The sequence below is a fragment of the Stegostoma tigrinum genome, chromosome 6, assembly GCF_030684315.1.
Source record: "Stegostoma tigrinum isolate sSteTig4 chromosome 6, sSteTig4.hap1, whole genome shotgun sequence".
In the NCBI taxonomy this organism is placed as follows: Eukaryota; Metazoa; Chordata; class Chondrichthyes; order Orectolobiformes; family Stegostomatidae; genus Stegostoma; species Stegostoma tigrinum.
Genome location: NC_081359.1, coordinates 26,653,444 through 26,665,156, shown reverse-complemented (window position 1 = coordinate 26,665,156; position 11,713 = coordinate 26,653,444). Strand labels below are relative to the sequence as shown.

Sequence of the window (11,713 nt, the reverse complement as noted above, 5' to 3'; positions counted from 1 at the left end):
AACATCAGAGATAGTCTTTTTTCACTGTGATGTTAGTCAATAATTTATCTCAAAGCTATCAAAACAGACTAGATATCACATAATGAGGAGAAGAACAGCTGACATTTCAGGCAATTGCTCTTTATTAAGTCTAAAATACAGCAATGATGAAAAATAAAGAAGAAAACAGTTGGGAGGCAGAGAAGGGCATGGGTAGGTGGTATTTTACTTGGCAAAGCTTTGGGAGTAGGTCAGGATATTGGTGACTTGAAGAAATCTGGTCAAGATTTTCACCACATTATGAAGGCAAAACAATGTTGGACACAGTGAACGCCAATGTTTGCACCCCACCTTCCACCCCTTAACCCCCTGTCTACCTCCTCCCCTCCCCACTTTTCCCAGGCAGTCTACCTCCACACTTGGCAGTCTCCATAGCTCACCCTGTCTTATGCATTTCTCTGGTCCAAAAATTGTAAGTTTGGGCAGCTATTTGTAAAGATTGGATTTGCAAGCCAGGAATTCTCTTAACTATGCTCAACTGGACAAGGGGTGAAAACCTGGAACGAAGGAGTCTGTTTTCTGCCTGTCCGTCATGCAGTTTTTACTTCACAGTGTGCAATTTTTAGCCCCAATACATTCCTTGCCTTAAATTTAGACTGAAAGAGAGTTTTGGTTTCCAGTCGATAGAAAGCTTAGGGAGAGGGTTCAGGAGAATCCCAGGTATGTCTGATCCCTTGACCTCAGGAAGTGAGGTAGTGGATGGGATGGAGGAGTAGGGGAGGGTAAACTTTCACCCAGGATACATCCAGCCTGAAGAGTTAGTATGTGGACGCAGGGTCACCTGATAGTGGGTGAGTTTGGAGGTGGGGTGTGTGGAAGAAGCACTCCTGGTCCCCCTGGCCACAATGAGTGGTGTGGAGTCACTTGATTTCCTCCTGAAGCTGTCCAAGCCTTGTTGTAGTAACTGCATTCCTGGAGGGAATAATGTAGTAGGTCAAAATTTAACAGGTTAGTACTGGAGTTTTCAGCCTAATTATCAGATTTGAAATGTTAACCCATCTTCTGGAAGCAGGTTGGCTGCCCAGAATGGAAGGAAGGCTGGGTCAGAGAGAGGAAGATAGCAATGGTTGCAGCCAGTTTCCTGATCTTTTCTCATACATTTTGCCAATTTAACCCCATCTGCACCCAATTCAACCTGGTCCCAAACAGTAAAACACCTTCCAGGCTGAGGGAAAAGACAAACTGAGTGGTTAATTGATGCTGCTAAGTAATTCCAGGAATTTTCTGATTTTCAGCAGATACAGCTTCATTGTTCAGCTCATCATTTGTCTCTGCGCAGTTTGCAGAATGTCACTGCTTTAGAATGACATGGTAAACATGATCGTAATTTTAATCTTGAAGAATTGATTTGTGCAAAATTAAATTTTCAAATGTAAATTGGAGTTAATCTGATTTTGTGTCTGAGTGACTGATTTTGATTGATAATTTATTAGCCATAAATCAGTATAATTTGATAAAATGTAACATAATGATGGTTGCTTGTGGAAATTTGTCAAAAAATATTTCACTCTGGGTGATTCATTTTGATGTAGAATCTCTTGGCAGAAAACTGGTCCATCCCTTCATGCCCACACACGTGGCATGGCCAATCTCTCATTGCTCCCCATATTGTGGTCCAGTTTTATAAGGACACACCACTGATTATATCTTAACTGAATGGCTAGTTTTAAATGTGAGCCTGGAGAGAGAATGCTAACAAGTTCTTTATTGAGAAGCAGTTTGAAACCAAACTCATACAAGCCACTTAATATCGATGAGTTCATGAGTGAGCAGTGCATGCTGAAGAGTGGGAATCACCATAATTCCATTCCATTGCTCAACCCTGTGACACAGAAGTCAGTTGCAGTATCTTTAACTTCTGTTTCACTAAATATGAGGGCTGCTCAAGTATGGGGTGGTCTTCTTGATTCATTGGATCATTAGTACATTTAATGGGACAGAAATCCATTTGCCCAGCACTGTCTCCATTGGAAGTCACACTGACTATGCTGATTCTCAGAGTTGGGCATAGTTAAGGACTACTTGACCTGTGTGGCTTTGTTCTGATACATCAGTAGAGGATGCTGTGGGGCCCATGGCACTGATCCTTTCTGGAAACGACCGCAAATCTGTGCAGCACTGAATTTCACTCCCACCAATTTTGAATTTGGATTTTGATTATGTAGGCTTAATGGAAAATTGAGCCCAGTAGCACTTCTTGTGAGTGAAACTAGAAACCTTTAAGTTTCCAAAATAGTATTTTTGTCATGGACATGCAATTTGCATTGAATACCATGTCGGGACAGAGGCTAACACACATGCACACACCTAATACCCACTGGCAGCTTGCAGAGCAACAGTGACACCCATTGATGTGTAGTGCTGACTCGACACATATATTGCTACATTGGAGTGTCATGTTCCAGCATACATCCCCTCTTAAAGCATTATGAACACTACCACCCCAAAACACCACCATCAGTCCTATTGAAAGATCCCATCAAATACTCACAAGTTTGTCGCTGCTTTATTTCTTGCTGTCGTTATTGTTGCAATGCTGCATGTATTCTCAAGTCTTGTTTCAATTTCACTAGTCTACGCAGAGTTGCCTGGCAGGTGCTGACATATTTTCTTGATTTCTGAACAAATTGTTGCTTGTAGCCATGGATAAACTAGTGGGTCTGCTTCTTTCCATTGAATAACACTGGGAGAATGAGCACAAGCCATTCAGACCAGGTTGATCTGCTAAAGAGGGAGGAGGAGGAGGAGGAGGAGGAAGGGTGGCTGTCAGATAAGCCACGCCTTATTGGACCAGCTCTACATGAGCAAATAATTACCGAGTGATCCCAAAAATCTCAATCCCCATTCAGATCTGTAACTGACTTTGGCATATCCACTTGCCTATGATGCTAAAATACATTAAACCTCACAATACACATTCCTATCCAAATTCATAAATTAAACCATGTCAGAATGCATGCAAAAGTATACTATTCATTGTCCCTTGTGGCTTTCGTCGTCTGTCCTTGTGTTCTGCTCGGTGCCACCTCATTGCCCTTAGCTAACTTGGTGCCACACTGCTCCAGTCTCCTTGACATTGGTAACAGGTTTCCTAGAAGGCTTTCCAATAGTCCAAATATTAGGGAGGGTACCCACCAGCCTTGTCGTGTAAGCTGACCCATCAAAGTAATCTCCTGATCTCTCTGCTGCTGAACTAACGTGTGGCCTTGCCCTCTGGCAAGCTGGTGCCTGTGTGATACATTCCCCCTGCCATGGCTACAGCACAATTGTGCCCAATGTCTCATCTGTGCATTATCCTCCAGCACAGCACAGTGTCGGGATCAGAGCTTATGATTTTTTTAGTGAAATAGAGTTACTTTGGTAACTGTAGAAAGATCTTGTCTACACTGAAGTGAGTGAACGTTGACAAACTATAGACCCACATTCCAGTCGCATGTGATCTGATGTAATCTTGTTGAGGTGTTCAAAATTATGAACAGATTGACAGGATGTAGAAAGATGATCTGTTTTGTCTTGTTGGTATGTCAGCAGCAGTCATAATTTCAAGATTGTTGGCAACAGAGCAAGGTGTGAAGTGTCGTTATTCAGAGAGTTGATAGGATTTGGAAGAGACTGCCTGGGATAGTTTTGTAAGTGGTTTCCATAGGAGATGTTAAAAGAGAGCTGGATATATATGTATATAAGAAGCAAATTTAGAGGGCTACAGATATAGGGCTGGAAAATGGAGCTAGGTAGCTCTTTCAGGAGCTGGTACAGACATGATGGATTGAATGGCCTCCTTCTGTACTGAGAACATTATGTGTCTATAACTGATTTTTTTTCCTTTATAGGTTGAGGGCATTGCTGGCTAGGCAGCATTTATTGCCCATCCCTAACTGTCCAGAAGGCAGTTGAGAGTCAACCACCTTGTTGTGGGTCTGGAGTCACATATAGGCCAGACCAGTTAAGGATGGCAGTTTTCTTCTCTAAAGGACATTAGTGAATCAGATGGGTTTTTCCCCAACAATTGACAATGGATTCACAGTCATCAGTGGATGTTTAATTCCAGATATTTATTGAATTCAAATTCCGTCATCAGCCATGGCAGGATTTGAACCCAAGCCCCAGAACATTATCTGGGTCTCTGGATTAACAGTCCAGCGATAATACCACTAGGCTATCACCTCCCCTGTGACTTACTCTTTTCACACATGCCCAGGCAACTATGCTTAGTGTAAAACTACAGTTGACCCTTTCGTCCACAAACGTACCTTCACATTCACTATCTTCCTGTCTTTCAAACAGTGCTTGGACTCTTTTTGAATATCTGAAATGAAAAAGGAACACTGACTGGGTTGTAGTGACAGGAGAAAATGTAAAGTACTTACGCCATCTGTATGTCATTCCGGAAAGATATTGCATCTACTTTTCCTTTCTTTTCTTGTTTTTCTTTCTTGCTTTGTTTTTTCTCCTTAGTTTGCTTAACTCTTGGCAAAGAGCTTGGTTGCGTCAATGGCATGGGCCCAGCAGCACGAGCTTGTGACAGTGATGTCAGAGGTGGGTTCAGGTTCCCGCTGGCTTCTGCATTGTCGAGGCAGGCCCAGTGCCGGCTCCATGGGTGTTGCGGCGGAGGTGAATTTGTGTTGCTGGTGCTGCTGCATCCAGCGCAGATTCAAGGAGGTGGTGGCTGAGGTGAGTTTGGATCCAGCGCGAGACCTGGCACTATCAGTGGTGGATGCATTGGCAAGGTGGGCCCAAAGCAGGCTCATGGCAGAAGTGGAGTCAAATTTGGGTTGGTATGGTACTGGGCAGCATCAGTGGAATCTGCATAGTCAAGGTCCAGCGAGGACTCATTGTGGCAAGGGTGTTGGTGGAGGCAAGGTGGCAACTTTCGTTCCAGGGGCCGACCCTGGCCCTTGGTGAAGCACTTAACAAGAAGGACTGTAAAGTTGGACACTTACTTCATTTTGTCACTTTTCTGCCTTTATACTCTTATGTTTTGTTCTTTTTTTCTGTGTTTTAAGATGATGTTGGAGAGTGGTGACACTCTATAGCCCTTATCACTGCATTTTTGTACCAAGATACACATGACAATAAATAAATCAAACCACATCATAAGTCAGAAGAGAGTGAGGGGTGAGGAGGAAGGGGGAATATAAGAAGGAACTTTCATTCCGAGAATACCCATCAACATCAAGTCATCGATCCTTGTCTGCGGTCAAGGTCTCAGCGATGTCCTTTCTATAAAACCCAGCGTTGCCTCATCTATGGCATTCAGAATATTGGCATGCCTTTCGCTGTCTGGTTAACCCCTCCTGACTCCTGTCATGTGCTACCAATTCCTGCAAGAGAAAGAAACATGTGTCAGTAAATGTTGTACAATATGTCTAGGTGATGTAGTTTTCACAGTTGAATAGCTGTCGCTGTGTGTAGAACTTGAGCTCAGGATGCATGTGAGGTGTGCAACAATGCATGGTATGTAAACTTGAGGCAAACGTTAGAGCTGTGTATTGATTGATAGATTGGTTGCCAATGAATGGTGGGGTTTTGGTCAATTGAGTAGTGACTGAGATTAGTGGAGCAGTTCACAAGACATGGGATTTAGCAACGCATTCATTGACCTTGATTACTCACGTGAGGTCATTAAGGTGCTTTGGCACTATATCCAGGTCCATGACTGCATTGCTGACATTGATCTCTGATAAAATCTATTCTCACTGCCCTTCTCATTTGGTGACCCTGCGCCCCCTCTGAGCATGTGGAACATCTCTCCTCTTTTTTACCTCCTCCACCAAGATCCTGATGCAGTATTGGAAACATTTAGTGCACACTCTCCCCTGTGGTCAGTCATTACTGTATTTTCCATAACATGCTATTCCCAATGATGTCAGCATTGGCTCCAACCACAATGCACCTTCCCTTTAAGAGGAACAAGGCTATGTTTAAATAATGCAGGCCATTGATGACAGTGGCTCCCTGTTGTTGCATTCAGGGCGTTCTCTGGTTACATGCAGAAATCAAGCAAGCAGTACAGAGTTGATATGCTAGTTTTCTGGGTATTAAGCCAAACATTGAAGTTATTGTATACCGTGTAGTTTATGAAGCTGAGCATTATATGTCAAAAACTCACCCACCCAAACAGTTTGGTCCCAGTTTTATCCCCTTCTTCACTCCTTGAATGGCGCATTCTGAAAGTGTAATTCTTTTTGTCTTTCTTTCCCTTGATGTTACATTTGGGAAAAATTGCAATCCAAACAAAATCAGATCGCTAAGCGCTTCCTTCTCATCAATTCTATTTACAGCTTGTGGACAAGTGTAGTAACTTGGAATGCTTTCAAAAAGTTTCCTTTCCCGCATATATTAATCCAGATATCCGTGGCTCTCTGGAGTCTCTCTTCAAATTAGAACACAGTGGAGTTTTCATTGGTATTGTTAAATGAAGATAATGCTAACTCTGTTCAGTCCTACCTCCACTGCTCTCTTAGCTGCCAGCAAAAGGGAAGAATCAACTGGCAGGATACTTGAAACCATTGTTGATTGGCATGCCCGCTCCCACGTGCCATGATATCACTGAGGGGAAAATGAAAAATCTGACCCCGGCACCAAATGACTCAATGTGTTTGTGCCAGCCACAGTTCTCTTTTGCATTCGGCATAAACAGTATTTGTGCCAATATATTTATTCCGCAGTGCCTTTAGTCTCCTCCCTGCAAGCTTATATGCACTGATTCAGGAATCGTATGACTAATCAGTAGGTCCATGGGCAAACCTTCAGCATCTTTTTTAATGTTATATTCTGCCTTTTCAAAATGAAATTGTGTTATTTATCAATTTATTATGAAGAACTTATTTGTGTTTCTCAACAGATATTGGAATTGTCTATCGTTCATGCATATTTTTCAAAATGTTACTAGTCTTGTAATTGTGATTTGTCGGCCTGTATTTTTTTCCTGACAGAAATGAAACTTCACACCCAGCTGTCAGTATGATTCAGCTGCCCACCGCACCTCTCTGGCATCACCATTTACTTCCATCTCCCTTAATATTAATTGTCTTTGTCCCTACCTCATCTCATCTGCTTTGGAAACCCTTAGCCATAGCTTTGTTATCTCTAGCCTTGGCTGGTTTACAATTCTCACAGTTGACCTTCAGCCTTCATCCAACTTAATTCTAAAGGTTGGCTGTTTGTATCCTGACTGGCACCAAGTCCCATTCACTCAACATTTCAGTGCTTACTGATCTTCGCTGGTTTAACATCCAAGCTACATCTTGATTTAAAACAGTCCCTTATAAATATTAGTGATCTGAATCTTGGTGCATTGGAGGCAATTTCAAAGTTTACAAATGTAGCGGAACTTGTAAGAGTTGTAAACTATGAGGATGATAACGATGAGTGTGGAACTCCTGAAGAACATTGGCAGGTTGGTAAAGTAGGCAGATCGGTGACAGATAAGGTTCAGTGCAGATAAGTTAGAGATGATGCACTTTGGTCAGAAGAACATAGAAGGACAACACAGAATAGCAGGGTACAATTCTAAAAGAAGTGCAGAAACAGCAGGACCTTTGTGTATATGTGAACAGATCATTGAGAGTGACAGGACTGCTGGAGACAGTAGTTGATAGGGCATGCTGTGTCCTCAACATTTTTTCAATAGAGGCAAAGCGTACAAGAGCAAGGGCATGTTGTTGAACTTTTATAACGCAGTTGTGAAACCTCAGTTGCAGTATTGTGAACTGTTGTGGGTGTCACATCCAAGGAAAGATGTGAATGCCTTGGAGTGAGTGCAGAAGGAATTTACAAGAATAGTTGCAGGAATACGAAACTTTAGTTGAGGATAGATTGACGAAGTAGGGACTGTTCTCCCTGGAGAGAAGAAGGCTGAGAGGAGATTTGCTAGGCTTCATTATGTGTATAGGGAGAGGCCATTCCCACACAAAGGAGGAACAAGAATGAGACAGAGATAATGGGAACTGCAGATGCTGGAGATTCCAAGATGATAAAATGTGAGGCTGGATGAACACAGCAGGCCAAGCAGCATCTCAGGAGCACAAAAGCTGACGTTTCGGGCCTAGACCCTTCATCAGAGAGGGGGATGGGGGGAGGGAACTGGAATAAATAGGGAGGGGGGGGGGGGAGAGGGGGGGGTCCGCCTCCCCCTCTCTCCCTATTTATTCCAGTTCCCTCCCCCCATCCCCCTCTCTGATGAAGGGTCTAGGCCCGAAACGTCAGCTTTTGTGCTCCTGAGATGCTGCTTGGCCTGCTGTGTTCATCCAGCCTCACATTTTATCAACAAGAATGAGACAGCCTTGATATAAAGCAAAGTGGAAAAGAAGCAAGAATAGTGTGAAAGAAAAAAAATTCAAACAGCAAGCTGTTGTGATATAGAATGTCCTGCTCAGTAATGTGATGGAGACACGTTGAATCGAGGCATTCAAAAGGGCATTGGATGATAAGTTAGATAGAAATAATGTTCAAGGGTTTGGGGATAAAGCTGGAGATGGGGGCTATGCAACAATGCACTTTGAAGAGCCAGTGCAGCAATGATGGGCCAAATAGCTCCCTTCTGTGCAATAACAATTCTATGATTCTATGACATTATCCGCAATTTCATATCTGTCAGCTCACTGTCTCCCACAACCCCTTCCTATTTCCATATCCTTCCTCATCTTACCTTCTCTGCACGTTCTTGATTCCCCAGCAAGGGTGCCTGTGCCTTCAGTTCCTCGACCCTAAGCTCTGGAACTCCCCTCCCCTATTAAACGTCTTCATCTTTCTACTTCCTTTTTATGCTTAAGGTATTTCTTCAAAGCTATCTCTTTGATTGAATTTTTGCTTATGTATTGCCTGAAGTGGTTTGGTTTCAAGTATTTTTTGATAAACATTTCTATGAAATACCTTTAAATGTCTTAATATATGAAAGTTGCCATATAGGTACAAGTTTTTTTTAGATTAGATTCCCTACAGTGTGGAAACAGGCCCTTCAGCCCAACAAGTCCACAACCGCCTATTGGAGCATCCCACCCAGACCCATCCCCCTATAACCCACACATCCCTGAACACTACGGGCAATTTAGCATGGCCAATCCACCTAGCCTGCACACCTTTGGACTGTGGGAGGAAACTGGAGCACCCGGAGGAAACCCACGCAGACACGGGGAGAACGTGCAAACTCCGCACAGACAGTTGCCCGAGGCTGGAATCGAACCTGGGTCCCTGGTGCTGTGAGGCTGCAGTGCTAACCACTGAGCCACCGTGCCGCCCATTGTTGACCCTGGTTGAGTATCATTGGATTGTGTCCATCTTTGAAACGAGAGATATGACAATTTGGATCCAAAATGACAATCATAATGATCTGATGATGTGAGGCCAATTACACTTTAACTTCTGGTCCTCATTTACAAAGCCGCAGGTTTCCATCCAAGAAAGACAGGAAATGCTCTCTGTCTGGCAGGTGGGAGCAGCATGTTGGACAGCATGGATATGTCTCAAGGGCGATGACAGATATCATCCTGGCTACTGAGGTATGATGTTGTGGTGGGGTTCAAGCATGCCTGCTAATCATGTATGTATCTAAAATCAGGCCCATAAAAATATTCATATCACCTGGCCAACAAGAGATGTACAAAAATAGTAAATCTACTCACCTGGGTTAGCTTCAGAACATTTGACTCTGACTCTACTTCCCACTTATTTGGTCCTCGTGAGAAAACCTCAATAATGTCCTGGCAAAGGCCTCAATATAAAATGGCAGTCCAGCTCTGACAACATCAGGGTATTCAATCCTTGAAAGATTAGCTTAAAATAAAAGCTTTAGGAAATGGACTTGAACCCCTTAAGGTAGATTCCATCACAAAATTTAACAGGCCTTGCAGCCTGTGCCTGACAGACAGGGCCAAAAATGCCACTAAGATTTGTGGCCTTGGATCTTCCAGATAATGGCAAGAGCACAGAATGCACCCTGAGTGAGGGATTTCAATGCCTTTCACTAAGAGTGACTCAGTAGCATCACGACTGACAAAGCTGGCCAATTCCTAAGGGATAGCGGCTGGAGTAGATCTGTGGCAGAGTGTGAGGAAACCAACTAGGGGAAAAGCAAAAACTCCCTGACAAAAACTCCTGCAAAGGACCTCTCCTGTTTCTGATTCTTCGTAGGATCCACAACCTGAACTCACAATTCTACTCAGCTTTATTGGACACTGAAAACCATAAGTACAGTAAACTTACGGGTGCCTGCCACCCAGAATGGGATTCCTCCACCCTCCCAAATCCCCAGCCCACACCCAAGACCTTCCCCACAATGTACCCGCCGCCATTGGCCATGAGGCCACTGTTGGAGAACCCAGAGATGACGTCACGTCCACCACCATGGGAACACCACTTCTGGGACAGCCACCGCCTCCATTTCCAAGACCAACACCACAGACATTACTGTCACCGCTGCTGCCACCGCCCACCCCGCTCTGCCCACTGTTGGTGCAACTCCGCCCACCACTGACTCCAACGGAACTCCATCCACCGCTGACTCCGACGGAACTCCACCCACCGCGTGACACCGATGCAACCCCACCCACAGCCGATACCATCACAACCCCGCCCACCACCGATGCCAACGGAACTCCGCCTACCACCAACGTCAACATCACTCTGCCTATAGCATCCACAGCTAGCAGCTGCAGAGGAGACAGCAACACTGAGCCCTGCCGAAACTTCACCATCCCCCCAGACCTCCCCCTGACTGAGGACGAATACTCAGTCCTCAGTAAGGGGCTCACTTTGTCCCCCTCCACCCACACATCAATGAATAACAGTCATGTTTGGACATTTCCGCCGGCTCCCCCTCCATGCTTACTCCTCTAATCGTGAGCCTAACCCTCCCTCCACTGACCCCTTCACCCGCCTCCAACACAAGTTCTCCTCATGGACACCACCCCCAGGCCTCCTAACCTCCCTCGACCTCTTCATCTCCGACTGCCGTTGAGACATCAATTGCCTCAAACTCTCCACCCCTCTCACCCACTCCAACCTCTCCCCTGCAGAACGTGCAGCCCTCCGCTTCATACCCAGCCTCACCATAAAACCCGCAGACAAGGGAGGTGTAGTTGTAGTATGGCGCACTGACCTCTACTTTGCTGAGGCCAGACGCCAACTCTCCGACACCTCCTCCTATCGCCCTCTAGATCATGACCCCACCCCTGAGCACCAAACTATCATCTCCCAAACCATCCATGACCTCATCACCTCAGGTTACCTCCCACCCAAAGCGTCAACCCTCATTGCTCCCCAACCCTGCACCCCCGCTTCTATCTCCTTCCCAAAATCCACAAACCCGCCTGCCCTGGTTGACCCATTGTCTCCGCCTGCTCCTGCTTCACTGAACTCTTCTCCATCCATCTGGACTCCATTTTCTCGCCCTTGGTCCAGGAACTCCCTACCTATGCCAGAGACACCACCCACGCCCTCCATCTCCTCCAGAACTTCCAATTCCCCGTTCCCCAACCTCTCATTTTTACTATGGACATCCAGTCCCTATGCACCTGCATTCCCCATACAGATGGCCCAAAGGCCATCTGCTTCTTCCTGTCCCGCAGGCCTGACCAGTCCCCCTCCACTGACACGCTTAGACTCTTAGCCGAACTCGTCCTCACCCTGAACAACTTCTCTTTCAATTCCTCCCACTTCCTACGGACAAAGGGGA

General features: G+C 45.0%; 1 long non-coding RNA gene across 1 annotated transcript; it reads right to left on the bottom strand.

Moving 5' to 3' along the window:
- Positions 1-382: 382 nt before the first annotated feature.
- LOC125453551 (uncharacterized) lies at positions 383-6,497 on the bottom strand. Its single transcript, XR_007247786.1, has 3 exons — positions 6,153-6,497; positions 4,407-5,360; positions 383-951 (listed from the first exon to the last, which is right to left on the bottom strand). It is a non-coding gene; the product is annotated as an uncharacterized LOC125453551 (long non-coding RNA).
- Positions 6,498-11,713: the final 5,216 nt, after the last annotated feature.